This window comes from Monodon monoceros, unplaced genomic scaffold (assembly GCF_005190385.1).
Source record: "Monodon monoceros isolate NGI ecotype Baffin Bay Population unplaced genomic scaffold, NGI_Narwhal_1 Super_Scaffold_9, whole genome shotgun sequence".
Taxonomy (NCBI): Eukaryota; Metazoa; Chordata; class Mammalia; order Artiodactyla; family Monodontidae; genus Monodon; species Monodon monoceros.
The window spans coordinates 45,643,473-45,657,259 of NW_021703786.1; the positions used below are offsets into that span (position 1 = coordinate 45,643,473).

Sequence of the window (13,787 nt, forward strand, 5' to 3'; positions counted from 1 at the left end):
GAGCAGTGAGCAGTGAGCAGTGAGCAGTGAGCAGTGAGCAGTGAGCAGTGAGCGGCGGGCGAGCCCGCGAAGCTTCATCTGCTGCTCCTCATGGCTCCCCGTGGCTCGCATTACCGCCTGAACCACACCCCCACCCCTGTCCGTGGAAAAATTGTCTTCCACAGAAACCCATCCCCGATGCCAAAAAGGTTGGGGACCGCTGCTCTAGAGGAATCACAGAGCCAAAAATTAGGGGCCCGAAGCTCCCGGGGCCTCAGTTTCCACTTTCTAGGTGCTCAAGCAAAATCTCAACTCTGGAAGTCTGGAGAGCAATCGGACGGCTTTAGAGCGCCACCTGCTGGTCTTAGCTATGCATCACACGTCTCTGCTCCAGGCATCCCCTCCCAAAGCGGCAGCTACTTGTGTGCGGCGGCTGAGCCTTCTCTTGGGGATTTTTGTAGTTTTTCCCAGCCCGGTTTATTTCTCTTCCTTCTTTAGACTTCAACATTCACCATTCGTTATTCCTATCACTGGTTCAGATAACTCCATACTCTCTAAATGACAAGAATGCAGCACCTCAGGTTTGCTTGCTCCCTTGAGCTCAGTTCAGTTCAATCGATTAGGGGTGTAAAGCCTAAGACCTGACCATTTCTCTTTTCACTAACATCAAAGCAAGTGGTGAAACCACGCCCTTAGTGTTACAACCAAAGCATAAAGATTTAAAACTGATCCCTATAAGAAAGTATTTGCAACATTCACATGGACATATTTCTACTTACCTATATTTAAATCCATCTAAAATCAATAGCAAAAGGAAAGCATCCGAAGAGTATATAGGGCAAAAGATACAGGTAAGCTCATAGCAGAAGAAATATAGTCAAAGACATTTTTAAGAAATGTCCCTATTTTAAACCTTGCTTACCTTCTTTTTTTTTTTTTTTTTTTGCGGTACGCGGGCCTCTCACTGTTGTGGCCTCTCCCGTTGCGGAGCACGGGCTCCGGACGCGCAGGCTCAGCGGCCATGGCTCACGGGCCCAGCCGCTCTGCGGCATGTGGGATCTTCCCGGACCGGGGAACAAACCCGTGTCCCCTGCATCGGCAGGCGGACTCTCAACCACTGCGCCACCAGGGAAGCCCTTTCACTATTATTTTAATGGTTATCAAGCAATCCCACTCCCCAGCTAATGCAAGAATCTTAGGATTGATTTAACTCCATATATCCTCCTCCTGCTTTTTGGCTATTATTGTCAAGTATTTTAATTTTTCATGCATTTTTAAACTTAAGATATTATCAATATTATTATTCTATACAGTCAATATTCGTGTATTTTTCCCACACATTTCCCTCTTGTCATTCATTCATTCCTGCATGTCTTTGCTTCCATTGGGTTCACTTTCATTCTGCCTAAAGAATGTTCTTTAGTAGTACTTTTAATTCAGCTCTCTCGGCAATGAAGTCTCTATTTTCGTTTGTAAACCTCTTTGTTCCACCTTCATTTTTTTTTAATTAATTAAGGTCTTTTTTTAATTTTTTTTTTTTTTTTTTTGGCTGCTTTGGGTCTTCGTTGCTGTACACGGGCTTTCTCTAGTTGCGGCGAGCAGGGGCCACTCTTCAATGTGGTTCGTGGGCTTCTCATTGCCGTGGCTTCTCTTGTTGCGGAGCACAGGCTCTAGGCACATGGGCTTCAGTAGTTGTGGCTCACAGGCTCTAGAGTGCAGGCTCAGTAGTTGTGGTACATGGGCTTAGTTGCTCAGCAGCATGTGGGGTCTTCCTGGACCAGGGCTCAAACCCGTGTCCCCTGCATTGGCAGGTAGATTCTTAACCACTGCGCCACCAGGGAAGCCCTCAGTCAATTTTTTAAAATAATCTTTGACTTTGGTTTTCAGAAGTTTTACTAGTTTGCCCAGGTAGGGATTTTTTGTATTTATTTTGCTTCAGATTTGTAGTTTCTTGAATCTGTGTTTTAATGTCTTTCACTAATACTGTAAAATTTGTAATCAGTAACTCTTCACCTATTGCTTCAGAACAACTCACTCACTCTCCCTGAATCCAATTAAATGTATTTAGACCTTTACATCACATTCCATACTCTCTTATGCTCTTTTCTGTATTTTCCATCTTTTTTTTCCCCACTCCCGTGCTTCAGACTGAATATTTTCTACCCACCTGTCTTTCAGTTTACTAATCCTGTCTTCTGTTATATCTAACCGACTGTTGGGAATTCCCTGGCAGTCGGTCCAGTGGTTAGGACTCAGCACTTTCACTGCTGTGGCCTGGGTTCAGTCCCTGGTCAGGGAACTAAGATCCCACAAGCCTCCCAGTGTGGCCCAAAAACAAACAAACAAAAAACTGCTGTTAAACCCATCTATAGAGTTTTTTTGTTTTGGTTTGGGTTGTTTTTTTTTTTTCTGTTTTTAAGTAATTGTATTTTTCAATTCTAGAGTTTCCACTTGGTTCTTTTTAAAAAATTGTTTCTAGTTCTCCATCTACTTTCTTGAATGTATTAGAGTCCATGTACAATAATACCAATATCTTTTTCTCCTTCAGGTCTACTATTTATTTTTTTCTCTTGGTTTTTGTTCATTTGGTCTTGTCTCTTAGTATATCTGTTAACTTTTGTTAAATGTTGGTTGCTGTGTAGAACGAAAAACCATAGAGGCTCTGTATTATGTTATTTCTCCAGAAGAGATGGAAATTTCTGGGGTTTTTCTTTTGTTTTGGGGGGTGGTTTTGTTGTTGTTGTTGTTTGTGGGTTTTTGTTGTTGTTGTTGTTGTTGTTTCCAGGCAGTTAGAGTAGGGTTAAATCATTTAATACAATCAGGAACTGAGACGTTCCTGGCTTTGTATGGGCTGGTATGTTTCTGGATTGCCCTTGCTCCTAGATCATAGCCCTTCAGGGGTCTCAGCTGAAACCCTAAAGTGTTTCTCAGGTCCCTCTTTCTTGTCAGCTCCTGAACTCCTGAGCCTTGTGATAATGCCAAAACTTTAGGCCACCATTTTCTGCTCAGCCTCAATGCCTCCCAAGCAAATCAGCAAATTACTGTGAGGAATTTCCTTAAGGAAAGCAGCGGAGATGATCCCCCTCACTTCAAAGGGTTTTCCTTCTGTACAGGATCCTGGTTACTTAAGTTCTGCCCACTTTGGCTACTCTCTAAAGCCTTAAAACAGCTGTGAGTGTGTGGGGGGGGGGGTGGGGGGGAATCTAATTTTTACATTGTTCTCTAAAGGAATCCTAGCCTGATACAAGCCACTCTGTCATGACCACAAGCAAAACTCAACTAATGTACATTTTTAAAAAAGATAATTCTGGGGACTTCCCTGGTGGCGCAGGGGTTAAGAATCTGCCTGCTAACTAACGCAGGGGACACGGGTTCGATCCCTGGTCCAGGAAGATCCCACATGCTGCAAAGTAACTAGGCCCATGTGCCACAACTGCTGAGCTTGCGCTCTAGAATCCACAAGGCACAACTACCGAGCCCACGCACCACAACTACTGAAGTCACGGGCCTAGAGCCCATGCTCCGCAGCAAGAGAAGCCACCACAATGAGAAACCCACACAACGCAACGGAGAGCAGCCACCACTCGCCGCAGCTAGAGGAAGCCCATGCGCAGCAACGAAGACCCGACACAGCCAAAAATAAATAAATAAAATGAATAAATTTTTTTAAAAAACGAGTGTATGGGAGTACCCTGGGAGTCCAATGGTTAGGACTCTGAGCTTCCCTTCCACTGCAGGGGGCACAGATTCAATCCCTGGTGGGGGAGCTGGGATACGCAAGCTGCAGGGCGTGGCCAAAAATTAATAATAATAAAATAAATAAAAATAAAAATGAGGGTGTAAAAGAAAATTTATTGGGGATCACAAGATAACAATTGAAAAAAATCAGATCCTGAAAGTATTTATTCAGTGTGATCCCACTTATTTTTAAGTCATCACATATTATAATTATATATTATATAATATATAATTATCTTTAGCATAATCATATATATATATAATAATATATATAGGGGCTGGAAGAATAAACACCAAAATAGTTATAATAGTTATGTGTGGAGGTGGTATAGAGCTTATGTTTTTCCTTTTCACGTGTGCTTGTATGAAATTTCCACTTTTTTTCAACACTAATGCTATTTTTATAATCAGAAAAAATACAAAAAATTTTTTTCACTCCTGACTCTGTCCCTGACCCTGGTCTTACCTGTCTCAGGCATTGAGGCCTCTCGGCTGTCAGGGAGGCTTTCAGTTCTGGGATGAAGAGTGAAGACTCAGAAAATCCTCCAGCAAAGACTGATTTCAAGCAGTCTTTCTTCTGCAGCTGCCACCACCCCCAGGAAGTGGGGAGAGGTTTCCCTTCCACATACCGCCCGGCGAGCAAATCTCTGGGCTTCCCCGCTCTTTAGCTTCCCTTCCCCCACCTGTCTCAGAGCATCTCGGCCCCCTGCAGTTGGCGATTTGGGGTCTGTGTGTTTTACGACGGTGGGAGGGCGTGGGGCGGGGCGCACGCAGACAAGGTGAGTTGCAGGACGCAGCCCACGGCGGCTCGTGCGCGGCTGCGGCGTGACTCAGCCTTCCTGCTCTCCCAGTACCCCACCCCTGCTGCCCTCTGTCTCCTCCCGCAGCCCTCACCCTCGGGTGACCGTCCGTCCTTGCCAGTTTCATTCGCAAGTACAAGCTATTTTTCTCCTTTTCTCAGGATTCCTTCGGTTGACCCCACTCTGTGGCTTCCCGTCCAATGGGCTCTCAAGCATTGAAAGCCAGCCTCGGGCTCAGCCTTGAAAAATCCTGAAGTGGCTTCTTTCGGCTCTGAGATCGGCTCCGGACCTTGGGGGTCGTCATCCCCCAATCGTACGTCTCAGATCAGCGTGCGCCAAGGCCCGTGCGCGCCACGACTTCCGGTGGTACACAAGAGAAACTTTTTTTTTTTTACTTAACAGTATGTATTCATTTTGCTGTTTATTAAGAATATAATTAGAGCATCAGACCTGTGATTTCACAGAATGGATGCTCAGAATGAGAAAGGGTAGATTTTTGTTGCTGTTGTTTAAAGAAAAATCAAGTAAACAATCGTACTTAGATGTGGCAAAAATTACCAAGACAAACCACTAAATTAAGATTTCCCCGGGGGGATTCCTCCTTTAATAGCCCCAGATTCCTGTCACAAGTCCCTCCCTCTTCCCCAGCCCATCTTCCCTCCTCTCCCCAGACGCACCTCCTGGAGAACCTGTCCAAGATCATGCTTTTTCAGAAACAACATTGGTGTACAGTGGCTGAGTAAGGCTCTACCCCGGTGGTGGGCACATCCTCCTGTCTCCAGCCAGACCTGAGGTTTTCAGTCCACTATGACTTTGAGGGGGGAAACTTGGTATGGATTGCAAAGGCGTCTAGAATAGAAAGGAGAATGACTTTGAGAGAATGCATTGTCCAAACTTCTCTTGTGCGCCACCCCTCCACACACACACACCCTGTACACGTGAGCTAGGCTTCAGAGGTTACCTTTATTCATTTAACAAACATTGATAGGGACTTCCCTGGCGGTCCAGTGGTTAGGACCCCAAGCTTTCACTGAGGAGAGCCTGGGTTCAATCCCTGGTCGGGGAACTAAGATCCCGCGTGCTGCCTGATGCGGCCCAAAGGAAAAAAACAAAACAAAACAAAAAAAACCACATTGATTTATTGAGCACTATTGATAGACACCAGGCCCACAAAAATGGGCAGAGATGAGTTAGGATCCCCTCCTACAAGGTCTTAAAAGTTAAAGATGCCAGAGGGGAGGTGATGAGGTAGAAAGACATTCCAGCCAGGAAAAAAAATTTTTTTTAAAGGCATTAAAAAAAAAAATCACAGAGCCCCAGAAGCCTGAGGCCTTCAAGGTATCTAAACTAAAGGCCAGCACTTTGGCCACGCTGTGTGGCATGAGACAGCCAAGGGCAAGGGGATGTCCAGAGACAGTCTGGGAAAGGCAGTGAGGCCTTCATGTGCTGGCTGAGGAGGGTGGGCTTTGTACTGAGGGCAGTGGGGAGCCATGGAAGTCTTCAGAGGGAGGAGAGGGATGCAGGGTAACATCTGTGAAGATGCTCTTTGGCTGCTGTGTGCTGGGCTGCAGGTTGGACTGAGGGGGCTGAGGGCCAAGGGGGGCGAGTTGGGAATGAGAGCAGCCCTTGTCCGCCTACCAAGCCAGGTGCCCTGGCAGGGCCTGTGTTCTGTTCAAAGGCCCCAGGTCTCCCCTGTGCTACCAGCAGCCCCGGGCTATGTAATAATGGGGGGGAGAGCCCAGGGGACAAAGGGAACAGGTAAGACAGAGTGAGATTTTTCAGGGGTGTGAATGAACTGAAATCCCAAAACAGCCTCTGAGCTGGCTGGAACCAAGCAGGGCCCCCTGCAACTGGATGCAGGGGTGGGCACTTGACATTTGATTTGCATTTCCCTGATTGAGGCAGGAGATAGATGGGCTCCAGGTTAGACATTTACAACTAGCCTCCTGTTCACACTTCCTGGGGTGAGAAGAAGATGGGCTCCAGGCGGGACATTCATTACCAGCCCGGACATTCACTACCAGCCCCGTTTACATTTCCTGAAGCAAGAGACACACGAGCTCCAGGACTACATATTTATGACCAGACTCCTGTCTATATTTCGAGATCTGCACCTCGATATAAAAACCAGCAACAGAAATAGGGTAAATAACCATACATTGGACATTTTTATGGCAGGGACGGAGTGGGACTGAACTCTGTTAAAAGATCAAGAGGTCATACATTTCCTATCCTTGGAGCAAGGGAAACATTGCACATGTGCAGAAAGGCTCATTGGGGGTCAAAAATGAGGGGGCACCACCCCATAATATGTGATGCTAAGGCTATCCCATAGGCAACTAAGAAGCCCGCATGCCACAACTAAGAAGTCTGCATGCCACAACTAAGACCCAGCACAGACAAAATAAATAATAAATAAATATATTTTTTTAAAAACTGTCCTATGTCCTACTCTGTTAGGACCTTGCTAGATGGCTAGAGGCAACCTGATAAATAAATTCAAGCTAAGGTTTCCCCAGCTGATATACTTACTCTCTCAGTGGGTAAGGGGTGTTTGTGTGTGTGTGTGTACGCATACATATACATACATATGTAGCTATGATTTTTAAAGTGGAATTCTTATTTTGGAACACAAAACCATGACAGACTATGATAATAAATACTTATATATTCAAAGTAATCCTCAAAGTCAAGCTTCATGGCAGGGCAGGACCAGTGGAAAAGATTTTCCACTATAACCACATCACATTAGACCAGGGGTCCCCAACACCCAGGCCGCGGACCAGTACCAGCCTGTTAGGAACCCGGCCACACAGCAGGAGGTGAGCGGCCGGTGAGTGAGCGAAGCTTCATCTGCCATTCCCCATTGCTGGCATTACCGCCTGAACACCCCCCCGCCCTCCTGTCCACAGAAAAACTGCCTTCCACGAAACCGGTCCCTGGTGCCAAACAGGTTGGGGACCACTGCATTAGTCTGAGTCGAAGGACAGCCTGGCCTGGCTCAGTCCCCTCCCTGGGGGACACACACAGCCTTGATGCTGGGTATTTGGGGCTTCTTTTCAGGGACCCCCAGGAAGCCCTGGCAGAGTCAGAAGCCACACTGCTGAAGGTGCCCCTGGAGGTGCTGATAAAAGGAGAAAGATTTGGCCAGCCCTCTGGGACTAGAGTTGCAAAATGAAATATAGGATGCCTGCTGAAATTTGAGTTTTAGATAAGCAATGGATAATTTATTAGTATAAATAGAGCCTAAGTATTAATTTTTTTTTGGTTTATAATGTAAGTTTCATGCACACAACATTTTATTTCCACTTCTGTATGCACTCCAGCGTGCTCACTACCATAAGTTTAGTTTCCGTCTGGGGCTTCCCTAGGGGCGCAGTGGTTAAGAATCTGCCTGCCAATGCAGGGGACACGGGTTCGAGCCCTGGTCTGGGAGGATCCCACATGCCGCGGAGCAACTAGGCCCATGAACCACAACTACTGAGCTTGCGTGTCTGGAGCCTGTGCTCCAACAAGAGAGGCCGCGATAGTGAGAGGCCCGCGCACCGCGATGAATAGTGGCCCCTGCTCGCCGCAACTAGAGAAAGCCCTCGCACAGAAACAAAGACCCAGCACAGCCATAAATGAATAAATAAATAATTTTTTAAAAAAGTTTAGTTTCCGTCTGTCACCATACAGTCGATCCCCATTACCCATGAGTAGGTCCCAAATATTGCATTGAGCACCCTTATACTAAAAATTGTTTGTTTATCTGAAATACAAATTCATCTGGGCTGTCTGCTTTTTTTCGGGGTGGGGGCGCTGAGCCACGCAGCTTGTGGGATCTTAGTTCCCCAACCAGGGATTGAACCCGGGCCCTCGGCAGTGAAAGCACGGAGTCCTAACTACTGGACCACCAGGGAAGTCCCCAGTCTGCATTTCTATTTGCTAAATTTAGGCCTGCCTGGGTCTCCTCACAGCCAGTTCCTGGGGAAAGAACGTGAGAGACCGTTGTGACAGCTGGTACAGCGTCCGTGGGCGAGGTGACCAGGTGCGATGCCCTGACCGTCCTCCCCCACCCCAGCCTCAAGGTGGTCATGGAGCCAGGCCAGGGTTGGTTGGGTGAGGGAGGGGCCGTCATGGGGTGCCCTGGGGGGGTCACACTCATGCTTGGCTGTGCCTTGGATCCAGGAACCTCCTTTGTCAGAAGAAAACCAATTTCTCAAGGACTCTTGCCTTATTCTTTTTTTTTAGGCCTCACCACACGGCATGTGGGACCTTAGTTCCCTGACCAGGGATCGCACCTGTGCCCCTGCAATGGAAGCACAGTCTTAACCACTGGACCGCCATGGAAGTCCCTGCCTTATTCTTGATTATTTTTTCCTGATCTTGAAAGAAACACACATTCAAATATCACAGGAATGTATAAGTCAGAAAGTTCCTCCAGGGACTTCCCTGGTGGTCCAGTGGTTAAGACTCTGTGCTCCCAATGCAGGGGGCCCGGGGTTGATCCCTGTTCAGGGAACTAGATCCTGCATGCCAAAACTAAAGATCCTGCATGCTGCAACTAAGACCCCTAGCAGTCAAAATAAATAAATTAAGAAAAAAAAAAAGTTCCTCCAGAGATAAAACTATCAAGTTGGAGGTGTCTTCCAGATTTTTCCTCTATAAAAATGATAATATATCATCATCATTTCCATAAACAGAATCACAGAGACTGTCCTGAAACTTACTATTTCATGTGATATCAGGGACTTCCTTCCATGCAGGTGTGCATTTCTACTTTATTGGGTTTTTTTTAAATAAATTTATTTTTTTTGGCTGTGTTGGGTCTTTGCTGCTGCACGCGGGCTAAGCGACGAGCTGCGGTGCCCATGCTTTTCATTGGTGGCTTCTCTTATTGCAGAGCAGGGGCTCTAGGCATGCGGGCTTCAGCAGTTGTGGCACTCGGGCTCAGTAGTTGTGGCGTACGGGCTTAGTTGCTCCGCCGCACGTGGGATCTTCCCAGACCAGGACTCGAACCCACGTCCCCTGTATTGGCAGGCAGATTCTTAACAACTGCACCACCAGGGAAGCCCTACTTTCTTTGTTTTACTCTGCCTCCTTCTTTATCTCCATGGTGTTTGGTCTTTGGAGCTCTGAGCCCCTTTGAGTGTGAGATGAAGGACAAATGTACATAAGCACATCACCCAAATATTTGTGTATGACTGGGTGGCAAAGCATTACCGACCCCTTCACCCTATCATGGCAGGGGAGCAGGGGGCTGGGGGAGGATCGCAGAAATGGATCCAGGAGGCTGAAGGTCTGTATGACTTTTATTGTTGGGCTGAGGAGACCTATCTCTGGGGAGCCTCAGTCAAAGAGCTCCTGGATCACCGCCTCCATCGTGAGACCCTCTGCTTGTCTCCAGCACCCATCCCTGGGCTCCTCCTTAGGCAGGGGCCCCTCCTCTCCTAGCATCCTCATCGACATCACCTGACTCCAGCAGGGGCCAAACCCCTGGGCAACGCCAGGAGCCTCCCAGCCTCAAACGGGTTGGCCGACATTCACTTCCCCGTGCTGTCCTCCCGACCTGCTCAGTCACTAGGAAATGCCTTGGAGGCAGCGGCTGTCACAGCAACAGCGGCAGGAGGACGTGCTGCCCGCCCAGCACCTCTGGGTGGCTCAGACCTGCTCCATGGAGGCCCCGGGTGGAGAGGCAGGTGCTGCTCGCCCTGGTCCCAGCCAAAGTGAGTCTGGGGTCTGGGCTGGGGGCAGGGAAGGAGTGGGATCCAGTCAGAGCTTGGCAGGGCTCTGCACTGACATTGGAGTGATGCCAGGGTGTGAGAGAGAGAGAGAGTATGTGTGGAGTGTGTGTGTGTGTGTGTGTGTGTGTGTGGTGTCTAGCGGTGAGGAAGTGGTCAACAAAGCCTTGCCTTGGGAATCCAGGAGGGAAACCCGGTGCCCACAAGTCTCACTCTGCCTCACAGGCTCACTGTCCCAAGGTGGGGCGCGGGGATCATCTGGGCTGGTGACGCCCCCCTCCAGTCCTCGAGGTGGGCTGCTGTGGGTGAAACTAGGCACTGGGGCTTCATGAGGACGGCTCCCCCTGAGCTGGCCCTCGTCCTCCCCTGCCTCCCAGAAGGCTGGAGGGCCAGCCTCATCTGTAAAATGGAAATAATATCCCCCTCCCAGAGTCGCTGTCATGATGAAATGAGGAAGGCATGCAAAATGCTAAGCACATAGCTAGTGTTCAATAAAGAGCCGCTGTTATAATTATTTATCAGCTCAACACTGGCCCCATCTCACCTAGGAAGACTTTTCAGCCCTCCTTCCCCGAAATTTCCTGAAGCACCAATGGGGATGCCTTTGGTAGATAATGTCTTGCACTGTTATTTAGCTAGTTTGTGCCCAAATCAGAGCATTATTCCTTGCATTTCTTCTGCTGCCCTCTCCCCTGCCCCAGCACCCGAGACAGAGTCACGCCCGTAAGAGGAACTCAAGGATGGAGAATGAAATGGAATTAAGAGAAAGGGAGGGACGCAAGGAGGGAGGCATCAGGGAGACTGAGAAAGGGAGGTGAGAAGGTGGGGATGGAGGGCAGGTGGCATTGTCCAGACGTGAGTGACATGCCTCTCCCAAAGCACACGATGGGGAAGGGACTGCACAGAGAAGCCACCAGTGGGGACCTGGGATGTCTTTTGCATCCCCTGCATCCTTTTAATTTTTCCTCAAACTCAGTCCTCCCTGCTCCCCTTCTCATCCCAAGGAGGAAAGTGCTTCCTGATTTGGCTAATATCTACTCACCCACCCAATCTATCAACTGATTCTAATGTTTTCTATACGATCTATGAAATCTCTCTCTCTCTCTCCCGTCTCCCTCTCCATTCTCCTTCCCAGGTGACCTCAAACAAGTCACTTCCCCATCTCTGGACCCGGGTCTGCTCACCTATAAAACTAGATTTTCCTAAATGGCCTCAGAAGTCCTTTCTTCCCCCAGCATTCTCTTATCTAACTGCTTTACTTCTCCTTTTTAAAATTTATTTATTTATTTATTTATTTTTGGCTGCATTGGGTCCTCGTTGCTGCACGTGGGCTTTCTCTCATTGTAGAGAGCGTCGGCTTCTCTTGTTACAGAGCACGGGCTCTAGGCACGCTGGCTTCAGTAGTTGTGGCTTGCGGGCTCTAGAGCACAGGCTCACTACGTCTGGTGCACGGGCTTGGTTGCTCCGCGGCATGTGGGATCTTCCCAGACCAGGGCTCGAACCCGTGTCCCCTGCATTGGCAGGCGGATTCTTAATCACTGCGCCACCAGGGAAATCCCTGCTTTACTTCTCTTGCCTGTCTTGATAACTTACTTCTTAGTTACCCAAACAAGCGATTGATCATCCCTCCTTTTAAAAAAATCTTTTTTCAAGAAAACTTATAAATGTCCCCTAGGCTCTAAAGTTTCATGAAGGGCTTTTTTTTTTTTTTTTTTTTATTGCAGTACGCGGGCCTCTCACTGCTGTGGCCTCTCCCGTTACGGAGCACAGGCTCCAGACGCGCAGGCTCAGCGGCCATGGCTCACGGGCCCAGCCGCTCTGTGGCATGTGGGATCTTCCTGGACCGGGGCACAAACCCGTGTCCCCTGCATCGGCAGGCGGACTCTCAACCACTGCGCCACCAGGGAAGCCCCATGAAGGGCTTTCTTGATCACTGCTTATCTCCAATGCCTGGCTCAGTACCTAGCCCGCAGCAAGTGGTCAATAAACATTTGTTGAATAATTGGATGGATGGAATTGCCACCATATGCCTGTGGGGAATAATGAGATGCAGGGGGACATTTTAGCAGTTGGTCGGCTTAAGAAAATCAAGGTCATCCTGAGAATAACCCCAGTTTAGACACTTGCAAGTGTGTTATGAAACAAAAAAGTAAAAAGTCTGAGAAACTCTGGAATCACCATCTTAATGATCTATTGCCCATCACTTGCCTAATCTATTGTCATCCTGTTCAGTTATTCTAATTTGATAGGAGCTGCCCTCTGTCGGGGGTGTGATATTCTTTAGTCACTTATGTAATAAGGAACATCTGGGGAGGAGAGGGAAGGCCGGAAGGCAGATGCCAGGAGGGGAAAGGGCTCAGCCGGCCTTAACAATGACACCTACCGTTTATTGAGCACTTACTGCTAGCCAGACTCTTCACTCATGCTACCTCACTTAATACTCTGGACAACGCTGAGAGGAAGGTGGTACGATTATCATCAACCCCACCTTAGAGATGGGAAATCGAGGCTCAGACAGGTTATACAGATATATCCTTGGGTATATCAAGAATTTGAAGCCAGCTTCAGAGTCTGAGCACTTGAACCCTCACCCCAGCCTGGAGGCCACACTGACCACTTCAGAGACCACAGCTTGAAAACCCCTGCAAAGGCTTTAGTATTGCCACCAGGGTCCCCAGTCCCCTACCCCTCCCTCTACATATTTTTGCTCTTCCTTGGCAAAATGGACTTGGAACCAAGCCAGGAGCGGGGAGAGATTCCAAAAGATTTGTGATTGAACCAACTCTAGTTTGTCCTTCCTAGTAACTAATCTTGTTCTCACTACGTCATCTCTCAGACCTGGGGGCTGCCACACAGCTCTAGTTATCAGTGTGTCCAGGGGTCTTCTGTCTACATCACTGATGGAAGAATATATCAATAACAGCAAGAGGCTGTTCTAGAGGACTTTAGATGACACAGCTGTGATACTGGGGACACGTTGAATAATGAGAACACTTGGACCACATCACATACCCAAAGAGGTGTTTCCCATCCAGGTTTACACCTTGGGAAACTGGACTAAATCCAACAATGTCGCCGTTGCTGACAGCATCGCTGGAGCCTCTCTTTAGCGCTCAGATAATGTTAGAAACCCACCTGCTGCATCATGGTGACTCCTTATCTTTGATTTAAAACAATCTCATGCCACTTGAGCAGTCATTTGCCTTCTCACCAGAATGGGCACCCGGTGACTTTTGGCCATTTCCAAATACTAGACGTATCCTCGAAGGATGAAAATCTGCCTTCACAGAGGTTAATCAGAAGGTTCTCTCGCAGCCTCGGACAGGCCTCCGGGAAGAGTCTGAAGGATGAGTGAGCTGTGATGGGCAAAGGAAGGAGCCCACAGCTCCCTGACGTGACCGCGCGGCCGGCCAGCCGTCATTTGGATGTGTAAGCTTGGAGTTTCATTTTCAAATCCCTCATTGCTTTACAGCCACACGTGGCACACAGGAATGCGGCGCAGGGGCTGCGCACAACCCAGTGGGTCGGCCAGCCCGAGCGGGGAAAC

At 48.3% G+C, this 13,787-nt stretch overlaps 1 pseudogene; it reads left to right on the forward strand.

Annotated features, from left to right (window-relative positions):
- LOC114889558 overlaps positions 1-4,621 on the forward strand; it is a 6,949-nt pseudogene extending 2,328 nt beyond the window's left edge.
- Positions 4,622-13,787: the final 9,166 nt, after the last annotated feature.